The sequence below is a fragment of the Schistocerca piceifrons genome, chromosome X, assembly GCF_021461385.2.
Source record: "Schistocerca piceifrons isolate TAMUIC-IGC-003096 chromosome X, iqSchPice1.1, whole genome shotgun sequence".
Taxonomy (NCBI): domain Eukaryota; kingdom Metazoa; phylum Arthropoda; class Insecta; order Orthoptera; family Acrididae; genus Schistocerca; species Schistocerca piceifrons.
Window position 1 is genome coordinate 160323854 of NC_060149.1, and position 13963 is coordinate 160337816.

The following is a 13963-nucleotide window of genomic DNA, read 5'->3' on the forward strand; positions in this document are numbered from 1 at the left end:
TTCGTTTTTCACTTTTCCCGTGAATATTTCACAAAGTGTACGGATTCATTTCGTATTATATTTGCACTCCTGTCGTATGAAATGCGTTTGGAAGAAAAAAAACTTGTAGCACGTGCACTTGTGTGTGGGCGTTTGTTTCCTGAATGGCTACCGTTTGTTTCACTTCTGTGGAATATCCCGCGGTTGCGCTTGACATATAGTGCGGCTTCTGCTCTCAGATAACATTACGTTCTCGTTAAAAATACTGAAACAGAGAGAAGGCAAACATGAAGTACTGTATATTATGCTACACAACACGAATTGTACCGAACTTTTCACAGCAGAAACAAAGTAATAGAAACCCGACACAACGCTGTAACTGCGATTGTGTAGGGATGAGTAACAGGCAGCGACTTTCCAGGACTACAAGTGAATGCCAGTGGTTGAGATGCTTAAGATATGAGTAGGATGGGCTCTCAGTTCGTCATATTTCACCTTTTACAATATTTATATTTATAAATAGCACGATGGAGTGCTTTTAGAGTTTTTATGTATTTAAGGGGGAACACCACCAGCCAAGTATTAATCTAATATGGAAGGAACAGTATATAGCCTTAGTAGGCTATGGCACTCTCTGTAACTAGTTTGCTGAGTTCAAGGTTAATGTGTATTACTGTATGTAGAGGCCAGGATATCTCACCGATTGTTTTTCATGGGGAATGAAACTTTTTTGCTTACGCAACATATTACTTCTTAAATGGTTTTAATAGATGTCTACAGCACATGTGGCTTTCTCATTGCCAAAATACAAAAGCAAATAAAGGTGCTTTATCATCATTATATGCTTGAATGACATATCTTTCTTCAAAACTAATTCGTTACATTATATGAGGAAATATTTGTTATACATTAATCTGTCAAACAGATTCTTCAATCAACTAAAAGGAACGCTGTAGGAGGTGAAGAATAATAAGAACAAAGCAAAAAAGGGAGCGTGTTTTCCAACTCTATATACACCGTTTACGTTTTTGTTGTAAGGCTAGTATTTAATATCTGTCACTAGCCTTCACAGTATTTCACTTGTTGACGAAGTTGGCTGGCACGCTTAAGCCAAGGGCTGCAGTTGGACTAAACGTAGCAAATTACTGTGAAAACGTCTAATGGCATTGTCACATCTGATATGACAGACCCCTCATGGGACATTAAGGCAGCTAGTAAACTGCAGGAGTCGACCGGAGTGGCCGTGCGGTTCTAGGCGCTACAGTCTGGAGCCTAGCGACCGCTGCGGTCGCAGGTTCGAATCCTGCCTCGGGCATGGATGTGTGTGATGTCCTTAGGTTAATTAGGTTTAATTAGTTCTAAGTTCTAGGCGACTTATGACCTCAGAAGTTAAGTCGCATAGTGCTCAGGGCCATTTGAAGCCAAACTGCAGGAGCGTCTATAGAAAGGTCCCAGAACGGCTTTCATTAATAAACGACCACAATGCCCAAGTAGTACTAGGGACAGAAAGCTGGCTGAAACCAGATGTAAACAGTAATGAAACTCTAAACTCAGATTGGAATGTATACCGCAGAGACAGGCTGGACAGTGAAGGGGGAGTCGTGTTTATACCGATAAAAAGTGCAATTATATCGAGGGAAACTGACGGAGATCCGAAATGTGAAATAATTTGGGTGAAGGTCACAATTAAAGCAGGCTCAAACATGGTAATTGGATGTCTCTATAGGCCCCCTGTCTCAGCAGCTGTTGTGGCGGAGCACCTGAAGGAAAATTTGGAAAGTATTTCAAGTTGATTTCTCGACCATGTTATAGTTCTGGGTGGAGATTTTAATTTGCCGGATACAGACTGGGAGACTCAAACGTTTATAACGGGTGACAGGGATAAAGAATCCAGTGATGTTTTTTTAAGCGCATTATCTGAAAGCTACCTTGAGCAGTTAAACAGAAAACCGACTCGTGGCGATAACATATTAGACCTTATGGTGACAAACAGACCCGAACTATTTGAAACAGTTAACGCAGAACAGGGAATCAGCGATCATAAAGCGGTTACTGCATCGATGATTTCAGTCGTAAATAGAAATATTAAAAAAGGTAGGAAGATTTTTCTGTTTAGCAAAAAAGACAAAAAGCAGATTTCAGAGTACTTGACGGCTCAACACAAAAGTTATGTCTCAAGTACAGACAGTGTTGAGGATCAGTGGACAAAGTTCAAAACCATCGTACAATATGCATTAGATGAGTATATGCCAAGCAAGATCGTAAGAGATGGAAAAGAGCCACCGTGGTACAACTACAGAGTTAGAAAGCTGCTGCAGAAGCAAAGGGAAATTCACAGCAAACATAAACATAGTCAAAGCCTGTAAGTAGGCTGTTTAGGTTTTTTTATTGGTAACGTCACCTCTGTATGAAAATCACTGGCTGTGCCGTGGGCAGTCTGTGTCTGCTTTGCATTGTTGTAATACTCGCCATTGTAGTGTTAGGCAGCTGGATGTGAACAGCGCGTAGCGTTGCGCAGTTGGAGGTGAGCCGCCAGCAGTGGTGGATGTGGGGAGAGAGATGGCGGAGTTTTGAAATTTGTCATGAACTGCTATTTATATATGATGATATCAAGGTAAATACATTGTTTGTTCTTTATTAGTATCTTTCATTTGCTAACTATCCCTATCAGTAGTTAGTGCCTTCCATAATTTGACTCTTTTATTTAGCTGGCAGTAGTGGCGCTCGCTGTATTGCAGTAGCTTGAGCAGCGAAGATTTTTGTGAGGTAAGTGATTTGTGAAAGGTATAGTTTAATGTTAGTCAGGGCCATTCTTTTGTAGGGAATTTTGAAAGTCAGATTGCGTTGCGCTAACAAAATATTGTGTGTCAGTTTAAGCACAGTCATGTATAAATTGTTAAAAAGGGGACGTTTCAAGCCTTGCAGACAAACAAAAATTACACGAAGCGAAATGTAGTGTGAGGAGGGCTATGCAAGAGGCGTTCAATGAATTCGAAAGTAAAGTTCTATGTACTTACTTGTCAGAAAATCGTAAGAAATTTAGGTCTTTTGTCAAAGCAGTAGGTGGATCAAAACAAAATGTCCAGACACTCTGTGACCAAAATGGTACTGAAACAGAGGATGACAGACTAAAGGCCGAAATACTAAATGTCTTTTTCCAAAGCTGTTTCACAGAGGAAGACTGCACTGTAGTTGTCGCACAGATGACAAAATGGTAGATATCGAAATAGATGACAGAGGGATAGAAAAACAATTAAAATCGCTCAAAAGAGGAAATGTCGCTGGATCTGATGGGATACCAGTTCGAATTTACATAGAGTACACGAAGGAACTTGCCCCCCTTCTTACAGCGGTGTACCGTAGGTCTCTAGAAGAGCGTAGCGTTCCAAAAGATTGTAAAAGGGCACAGGTCATCCCCCTATTTAAGAAGGGACGTCGAACAGATGTGCAGAACTATAGACCTATATCTCTAACGCCAATCACTTGTAGAATTTTGGAATACGTATTATGTTCGAGTATAATGACTTTTCTGGAGACTAGAAGTCTACTCTGTAGGAATCAGCATGGGTTTCGAAAAAGACGAACATGTGAAACCCAGCTCGCGCTATTCATCAACGAGACTCAGAGGGCCATAGGCACGGGTTCCCAGGTAGATGGCGTGCTTCTTGACTTCAGCAAGGCGTTGGATACAGTTCCCCACAGTTGTTTAATGAACCAAGTGAGAGCATATAGACTATCAGACCAACTGTGTGGTTGGATTGAAGAGTTCCTAGATAACAGAACGCAGCATGTCATTCTCAATGGAGAGAAGTCTTCCGAAGTAAGAGCTATTTCAGGTGTGCCGCAGGGGAGTGTCGTAGTACCGTTGCTATTCACAATATACATAAATGACCTCGTGGATAACATCGGAAGTTCAGTGAGGCTTTTTGCGGATAATGCTGTAGTATATCGAGAGGTTGTAACAATGGACAATTGTAATGAAATGTAGAAGCATCTGCAACGAATTGACGCATGGTACAGGGAATGGCAATTGAATCTCAATGTAGACAAGTGTAATGTGCTGCGAATACATAGAAAGAAATATCCTTTATCATTTAGCTACAATATAGCAGGTCAGCTACTGGAAGCAGTAAATTCCATAAATTACCTGGGAGTAGGCATTAGGAGTGATTTAAAATGGAATGATCATATATAGTTGATCGTCGGTAATGCAGGTGCCAGACTGAGATTCATTGGAAGAATCCTAAGGAAAAGCAATCCGAAAACAAAGGAAGTAGGTTACAGTACACTTGTTCGTCCACTGCTTGAATATTGCTCACCAGTGTGGGATCCGTACCAGATAGGGTTTATAGAAGAGATAGAGAAGATCCAACGGAAAGCAGCGCCCTTCGTTGCAGGATCATTTAGTAATCGCGAAAGCGTTACGGAGATGATAGATAAACTCCAGTGGAAAACTCTGCAGGACAGACGCTCAGTAGCTCGGCACGGGTTTTTGTTGAAGTTTCGAGAACATATCTTCAGCGAGGAGTCAAGCAGCTCCCTCCTACGTATATCTCGCGAAGAGACCATGAGGATGAAATCAGTGAGATTAGAGCCCACACTGTCATACCGACAACCTTTCTTTCCACAAACGAGACTGGAATAGAAGTGAGAACCGATAGTTACTCAACGTACCCTCCGCCACACACCGTCAGATGGCTTGCGGAGTATAGACGTATATGTAGATGTAAGTGGCATTAATAAGACTCTACGTATCAGAAACATCTTGGGAAATGTCTTTTAGAGTCATAAGCAGTCTCACACACCTCCATGCTACCCTCGATTGAGTCTCAATGGAATAGATTCATTTCATAGTCTCCCTCCTACTATATGTCGGAAAATGAGCAACAGGTCGTAAAGTACAATAGCGTAGTGATCACATCCGGGGTATTCCAAGGGTCCCCTAAGGATTGCCGAACAAGGGGGACAGAGGTAAAACATAGAACTCGTATTACGAAAGACGGCTGTTCAAATCTCAGCCCGACTATCCAGATTTGGTTTTTCCGTGATTTCCTTAAATCGCTTAAAGTGAATGTCATTATCGTTCCCTTGAATGAACACTGTCGGTGTCGTTCCGCTTCTTACTCGGTATGAGCTTGCGCTTCGTCTCTAATCACCTCGTCGTCCGTGTGAATTTAAAACCTAATCTCCATTCCTTTTCCTTAAGGACTCTAACGCTAAATATTTACTAGGTTTAAACTATATCAATACCAAGCGCCTGCCTAAATTCAATACTATCCAAACGGTAGCACTCCATTCTTTTCTCTCTCCCTCTTTTTTTCTCTGTCTCTTTCATTCTTTTTAGTTAATTTTACCCGATTCCGATGCACGCACACACGTACACACACACACACACACACACACACACACACACACACACACTCACACACAGACTCACAAACAAACAATACCCACACAACACCCACACGAACACGTACAACTTTAAATTTAATGAAAATCACTGAAACTGAATAAGACCTGTTCCATATTCGGCAAGTTCTAGGAGGCATCGATCAAATTATAAAAATGCAAGCTACATTCAATTTTGTATGTAGCCTCACGATCCCTTGAGCTCTTGCTGCCAGTATGGCGCCGTTCATGCCCAATGCGTTTACGTTCAGTTAAGAATAATGTTGGACAACGATGAGCCACCAAAGTCTGAAGTAGGTTACGTGCAAGTCCGTCAAACTACGAAATACTGTCGCTTAAGCACAAAGGCCCAACTTCATACATAAAATGTTTAAAGTCCCACGCAGATGGGCAGGACAAACTGTTTTATAGCTTTACCCATTGTCGAACTAGGATCTTTCAGCCAAATACCAGCAAGTTGAGAGTGGGAGGAGAAGGTTTTCAGTTTGATTAAGCTCTAGGAGAATAGCTGGACCGGCAATTGCCTTAAAATAAAGAGACTCCTCGAGAATGACCTGGTAGGAGCCATATGGCGTAGAGCATGTTTGCATTATGAGACAACGCTGTCCTAGTCAGTTATATGTACTCCTAAAGTGTGGCTGCGTACCTTATTTGTCAAAGAATATTACCTAGACCATTTTTATTTACCAAATATGACGTAAATGGCAGCAAGTGAGTCACGAAAATATTGGTTAGGGATCATATATAAGGGTTTCCTCTTTTTTGACACAATTGGTGTGTGGTATTGCGTGTTATACTATCGCAAGATTAATTAAAATATGGCGTCATGTGCAATCTCATGTGCACCCCTACAGTCGAGCACGTTACACCGTTCTTCAGGGAGTCGCGGTGGGTGAAACTGCCCTGGATCGAAACCACCTCGCGGATTAACGACGAAGGCTGATGAGCCAACCAGCCTGGATGTGGCTCTTAGGCGGTTTCCCACATCCAGGTAGGTGAATACCGGGTAAGTACCCACGTCCCGGATCAGTCAGACGCTATGACAATATTTAGAAATGGTTCTCACTCATCATTAAGAGATTAACTTCAGATGCAGACAGATGGAGCACCCGTATTTTGTCTCGCGTGGATGTTGGCGTCATGAAAGGCATCTGGCCACCAAGTACCATTAACACTGCCAATATTCATGTAACGATGTCGACCACGTAGAGAAACTGAATATGGCAGGTATTAAGAAGAAGAAAAAGAATCGTATGGAGACCTACGCAGGCTGCTTGATTTGTGACAGATCGTATAATCGGCTCTGAATATAGAGATTCAAGCACCGGCATTCCGCCATTACAACATTATCTTAAGTTTTGACAATTGCAGAAATTTGTGAATGAGTTAGGTAGCAGAAAAGTATCTTCAAAGTGGCCAAGATGTCGGCGTAGTGAGCAATAAGGTTCCAATCACTCCTCGTCCTGCTTTGTTACCCGTTGCGGCCATTGAATGTACACAACATGAGTGGACAACCATACCCCCCTCCACGTAACCTGACAAGCGGCGATATCTTTACATTACTCTAGTCACCAGCTCCAAATACATGAACAAGTCGCGTTTCCTCGCGCTCACGCGTTGAGCATCGTCCGTCCTGGCCCCAAAGTTTTGTCACACACATATGCACGCCAAACTGCATTCTGTAACAGGATCTGCGTTACCATCGTTAGATTCCGAATACTTACCAGTTTCTCATTATCCCCCATGCATCATATTTTGAATATAATGAGGCAGTGTATTATCAGTGTATTATAGATACACACAGTGAGAAACGCACATCAGACAGAGCCCATGAAAACCTCATTGATTTACATATTCTGGGCAGAACAGTTCATTTCCAGGTTCCAGTAAAAGTGGATCCAGACAGAGGCGTGCACCGAGCCTGTGCGGCGCGCCCGGGACCTTAGCCTCGACTGCTGGTCGAGCCGCACCGAGGCCCAGCGGGTCCGTCAGGGCGCCCGTGTGGCTCGGCTACTGAAGAGCCAAAGAAACTGGTACACCTAACGTGCAGGGACCTCGCAAGCACGCAGATGTGCCGCAACAGGACGTGGCATGGACTCGACTAATGTCTGAAGTGCTGGAAGGAACTGACGCCATGGATCCTGCGGGGCTATCCATAAATTCGTCATAGTACGAGGAGGTGGAGGTCTCTTCTGAACAGCACCTTGAAAGACATCCCAAATATGCTCAATAATGTCCATGTATGGGTAGTATGGTGGCTATCGGAAATGTTTCAATTCAGAAGAGTGTTCCTGGAGCCACTCTGTAGAAATTTTGGCGGTGTGGTGTGTCGCATTGTCCTGCTGGAGTTGACCAAGTCTCTCGAATTGCACTATGGACATGAGCGGATGAAGGTGATCTGAGAGGACGCTTACGTGTGTGTCACCTGTCAGAGTCGTACCTAGACGTATCAAGGTGTAACCTCCGTGACGCAGTAATCATTAAAGCCTGTGCTATGGTAAGTGAGCGGGATTCACCGTATAAGAATGGATTTTCGCGTAGATATCGACCGCGTGTACCTGAATGGTGGCAAATCAGACTTATGTGCACTCTGTGATGACAATGATACGTCAAGTACGTTCGAAATGCAATCACACGTCAGGAAGGATCAAAAGCAAACCAGAAAATGCTACCAATGTGACAATAATACGGTCGTCAGCCTAATTAGGCATTAACTGAGTTTCTTCTCTGTACAAGTTGGTATATATTTATGCAAAACAACGAGTTATAACACTGCATAATATAGTAGAATTTTAGAACCAGAAAATCTATTGAACTGATAGTTTCACGTTCTGTATTGATATGGAAAATCATGAATACATAACTCTACACTATAATGTTTACTACAAAACTTTATACTGTCTATTAATCTGATTAAAATCTGGCATAGGTTACCCTAGAAATTGTACTTTCATGCCACACACAAAATGTCAATTTTGATAAAGATAAAACACTGATAAATTTTGAATTTTATATTAACTTTAACTTTTTCTAGTCAAACCAATTTAGAACACTTCAGAATTCAAATGAATGAAGGGGGAACCCTGAAACTGTTATGACCGCTGTATTTAAAAAAATGATTACTGAATTTACTATTCATGCGAGATTTTCAGTATATAAGTTACTACTCTTTTCATCTTATTTACTGCTCATTTAAATGCCTTTAAATCTGTCTCGAAATAATAAACTTCATTACTATATCAATCCTAAAGTTATCTTTCGACTTCGTTATACCTTCGTTATTCATTTACTGGTTCATTAACAAAACATTTCTTTAAACACCATTCTAATATAGCTAGTTCTGCAAATAATTATTATTAACACAATTTTTAATTTTCTTTTCGGGACACTCGGAAAGGACTCTGTCTGGGTTAGATGTGAGGATAATTGAATGATAGAGAAGTTCTAATAAAATTTAGGTTATTTTTGCACCAAACAAACACAGTTCACCCTCTGATCCATACGAATAAAGTACTAGAAGTTTCAACCTGCTCGTATCGATGCGGCGGTTGGAGGGCGGCAAGATGGCGAGGCACAGAGCACACATACAATCACAGCAATGGCTCTTGATGCACCGGCACTTTAATTCTTCTTAGCGTCGCAATACTTTTCCATTTAGTACCTACGGAATTTTGCCACGCTGTGTGGGCGTTGGAACGGCATACCCGAGGCTCAGTGAAGCTATGTCTTCCAGGAGAGCCTCCTCGCTCCAGATGGTGTTGCCCAAACCAGTACCAAACTCCAACTACTACTGTGCCCGTTGTGCCGTACAATGCGCGCGCGTTTTCCCGCGCTCGCCTGCGATCCACCTTTTACCGCTCCCTGACGGACCGGGTATTCACCCGAGGTTTTGCATTCTACATATCCTAACACATTGCCTACGTATGGACAAGACGAACAGTTACAATTTTAAACATTTTACAACAGTTTCAAAATTTGTTACATTTCAATTCCATTACAATATTACTTGACATCTGACATAAACATTAAGATTCACATTGAAACTTATTTACAGTTGTCTTAACATAATGGCATGACACAAAAAGAAATGAAATCAGAACATCCATTACACAAGTTTATCGAAAAATCAGATGAAAAGAATTACTTATATGTACAATAGTACAGAGTCGTCGTTGTTACAAGGGGTCCTATATCACTCCAACTGCACACCCCCACATCATTACAGAGCCTGCACAACCTTGAGGAGTCCCCTGCTGGCATGCAGGGTCCATGGATTCATGAGGTTGTCTCCACACCCGTACTCGTCCATTCGCTCGATACAATTTGAAACGAGACTCGTCCGACCAGGGAACTGTTTCCAGTAATCAGCAGTCCAATATCGATGTTGACGGGCCCGGGCGAGGCGTATAGATTGCTGTCGTGCAGTCATCAAGGGTACAAGAGTTGGCTTTCGACTCCGAAAGCCCATATCGATGATGTTTCGTTGAATGTTCGTACGCTGACACTTCTTGATGGCCCAGAATTGATATCTACAGCAATTTGCGGAAGGCTTGCACTTCTGTACTGTTGAACGATTCTCTTCAGTCGTCGTGGTCTAGTGGCTAGCGTTGCTGTCTCTGGCTCACGGGGTCACGGGTTCGATTCCCGGCCTGGTTGGAGAGTTCCTCTGCCCGGGGACTGGGTGTTTGTGTTGCCCTCATTTCATCATCATCATCGTTCGTGACAGTGGCTAGATTGGATTGTGTAAACATCGGACTGTGTAAAAAATAACGACTTTGTATGGGCGCTGATGAACGCACAGTAGAGCGCCCTACAAACTAAACGTCATCTTCAATCGTTGTTGGTCACATTCTTGCAGGAACTTGTTCCGGCAGCAGCGATGTCGGAGATTTAATGTTTTACCGAATTCCTGATATTAACGTTACACTCGTCAAATGGTAGTACGGGAGAATCCCCATTTCACCCCTACCTCGGAGATACTGTGTTACATCGCTCGTGCGCCGATTATAACACCACGTTCAAACTCACTTAAATCTTCATAACCTGCCATTGTAGCAGCAGTGAACGATGTAACAACTGCGCCATACACTTGTTGTCCTATGTAGGCGTTGCCGATCGCGGATCCGTATTATGCCTGTTTACGTATCTCTGTATGTGAATACGCATGCCAATACCAGTTCCTTTGGCGGTTCAGTGTATATTAAAGTAAGTGATGGCTGTAACATCAGCAACAAGACGGTTACTTGAACACCTACCGTTGCTTGTATCAACTTATCGTTATGTTCGTATGGTAAACCTCTGTACCTTACAATGCAGTGAAAAGAGCGAACTTTATTAACGGCCATCATACTAATCAGCGAATTTTTGTAATACCAACCTAAGTATTTAAAAGTTTTTGTTGATTAACACGGATGAAAGATGGTTATATCACTATTCTCTTATTGTAGCCGCGCGGGACTAGCCGAGAGGTCTAGGACACAGAAGTCATGTTCTGTGCCGTTGGTCCCGGCGGAGCCAGTTTTAGCACATTTTACGCGTGTTATTCATCTAAATGTCTTTAAGTATTTACTGAATCATTTTCATTAGTTCCAGCAATGCAGTAGCCTTTGAAGGTAATATTCTATTTAGGTCTAAGGCGCTGCAGTCATGGACTGTGCAGCTAATCCCGTCGGAGGTTCGAGTCTCCCTTGCGCATGGGTGTGTGTGTTTGTCCTTAGTATAATTTAGGTTATGTAGTGTGTAAGCTTAGGGACTGTTGATCTTAGCAGTTAAGTCCCATAAGATTTCACACACATTTGAACATTTTTTTTCTTATTGTATGACGTTCATCTTTTCCTCACCAGGCACGCCTTTCCCTCGCTTAATTGACAGAAATTCTGTTAAAAATCAAGAGTTGAAATTTATTACTTCACGAACCAAACGCAAAGTTGTGTAATGTGCAAGACTGCCTTGCAGTTTGGAAAATCTGTCTAAATTTGAGTCAAATTGAGTGCATCGATACCCGTCACTATTTTGTAGTAGAAATTCATCTTACTTCGAACGTAAATGTCAAGAATAAAATTAAGGATCATTTGAAAGAATTCAGAAAAGTAATGACAACTGAATTTGGGGTCGATGGAAAAAGACAATTTTGGAATCAACATTAAGTGTAAGTTGAAACGAGCAGCTACTCTGAAGTTCCATGGAGTAAGTTTCAGAAGTCCGGAGCTCGTGGCCGCGCGGTAGCGTTCTCGCTTCCCGTGACCGGGTTACCGGGTTCGATTCCCTGCGGGGTCAGGGACATTCTCTGCCTCGTGATGACTGGGTGTTGTGTGATGTTCTTAGGTTAATTAGGTTTAAGTAGTTCTAAGTTCTAGGGGACTGATGACCATAGATGTTAAGTCCCATAGTGCTCAGAGCCAGCTGAACCATTAAGTTTCAGAAAATAAATGTTTGTCACCGATAATTTTCTGGTTAAGCTTAAAGACGGAGTTTCGAGTGCTATCAAATAAAGCGATAATAAGTTAATTACCTGTCTCGTCCACGTATCTGTTGGCAAAGGCTTTAACTTATTACGAGCACATGAAAATTAAAACCAAAAACAAACTTAATAGTGCAAGTAATCTGAAACTGTCTTTACCTTCTGTCGTTCCTGATTTCAAAGTTATGTCACACGCAGAGCAGACGGATCCTCCTCAAAGAATTCTGCGGAAGTGTTGAGCCAGTTAATTACGTAATGAAGTGATTTAGAGTAACAGAAAAGTGTAAAATATTTTAATACTGCATACTAGACCTACCCATTGTGCAAAGGTTTCATCAGACCTTTAGATGTGGTACAGGTGACATGTAAAGCATTGTAAAAGCATTACGGCTATTACACCATTTGCACTGAATTTAATTACTTCCATGTTACAAGAAAGTATTTTTTTGTGTTACATGCATGATCTTACATTACGCGATGTTTTTCGTTGTGCAGGATCAAGAACACCCTGTTCCTAGTATATCAAACTTTCACGTTTCTTAAAGGAGTGAGACGATTCAGGAAGCAATTCCGAACGTGTGTGGCCAGTCAATACCACTTTCGCGGCGCTGCCTGTTTCGCTGTTGCACCGAGTCTTGTTGACACCCTGGTTCGGCCGGATACTCGATGAGCTACGGGCTTCGACGGCGCATCGCGGCTCGCACACTCCATTGCCGGTACACTTGAATCGACTACCCGCGGTGCAGGCAGCACAACGGAGTGGTCGGCCGCAGTCGGGCTCGGTCGGATAATGTGGCGCGATGCACGGTTCTGGCTCCAGGTCACACTAGCGTCGTACATACTGTCTCTTTTACAGACGAACACCACTTTCCTAAAATTCTCCGAATAGATTGATGTTGATCTTTCGCCTTCCGCACTACAGTCTTTGTATGCTCGTTCCATTTCATAACGCTCTGCAACGTTATACTAAGATATTTAAACTACATGACTGTGTCAAGCAGGACACTAGTAATGCTGTTACCGAACATTATGAGTTTGATTTCCTACTCGTCTGCACTAACATGCATTTTTTTTTTACATTTACAGCTAGCTGCCGTTGAATACACCGACTAAATTTTTTTTCTACGTTAGCTCTTATCCTCCGACAGTCACTCAAATTTGACACCTTCCCATATACCACAGCATCGTCAGCAATTAACCATAGATTGCTGCCAACCCTGTCTGTCATATCATTTATGTATATAAAAAGTAGCTGCGATCCTATCACATTTTCCTGGGGCACTCCTGACGACATGCTTGTCTCTTATGAACACTATTCGCCGAGGACAACGTAGTGGGTTGTATTTGTTAAGAAGTTTCGAGCCACTCACATACCTAATAAACTATTCCATACTCTCTTTGTGCGGTCTTGCCCACTCGTCGCTAATAAGGTGCCTAAGGAATGCAGCGTTCTTAGAATGCTACACAACAGTCCAAACAAATAAAATTAGTAGTATTATTTATAGAAAGCAAATTGACAATACTTTGATTACAGCAAATGTCGCTATCGAGACGCGACATGAAAACAGTAAAGTTCTTGCTATACACAAAGTCCAAGTAAGCACTTGATACGGATCACGACAATCTGACAGCGTAGCGCTAATGTCCGTTGCAGACTGGGCCGATCTGAGCGGCCGAGGCTAGCAGGAGCGGCACTACCTCCAGGTGTCCCCCTTGGCGCGGCGCGGTCACATTCCGTGCACCATTGGCCGACGTTTCCTCACCGCCTTCTCTGGTCTTGCGTTCCGCATCTTCGTTGCGGCGCTTGTGGTTACGCCAGAACATTCCTCCCCCCCCCCCCCCCCAAAAGTGACGGACCGTCGTCGAGTTTGGAGTGCGACAATAGCGGGGGATGCAGGAGTGTAGGTGCCTCGACGGGCCGGAAGCTGCGGCTGCAGAGGACGTCAAGTTTCTGGCCGTACCCCACCATCCGGCCTGCGCTCTGGCGGAAACGTCCCCCGGAAAACGACCAGAAGGGTATGCGTCCAACTCCTGCTGCCTCGAACCAGCTGAAGAAGGAGGCGACTGTTGCGGTGTGGCAGGGTCAAGCTGCATCGGTAGCACGAGAGGAGGCGG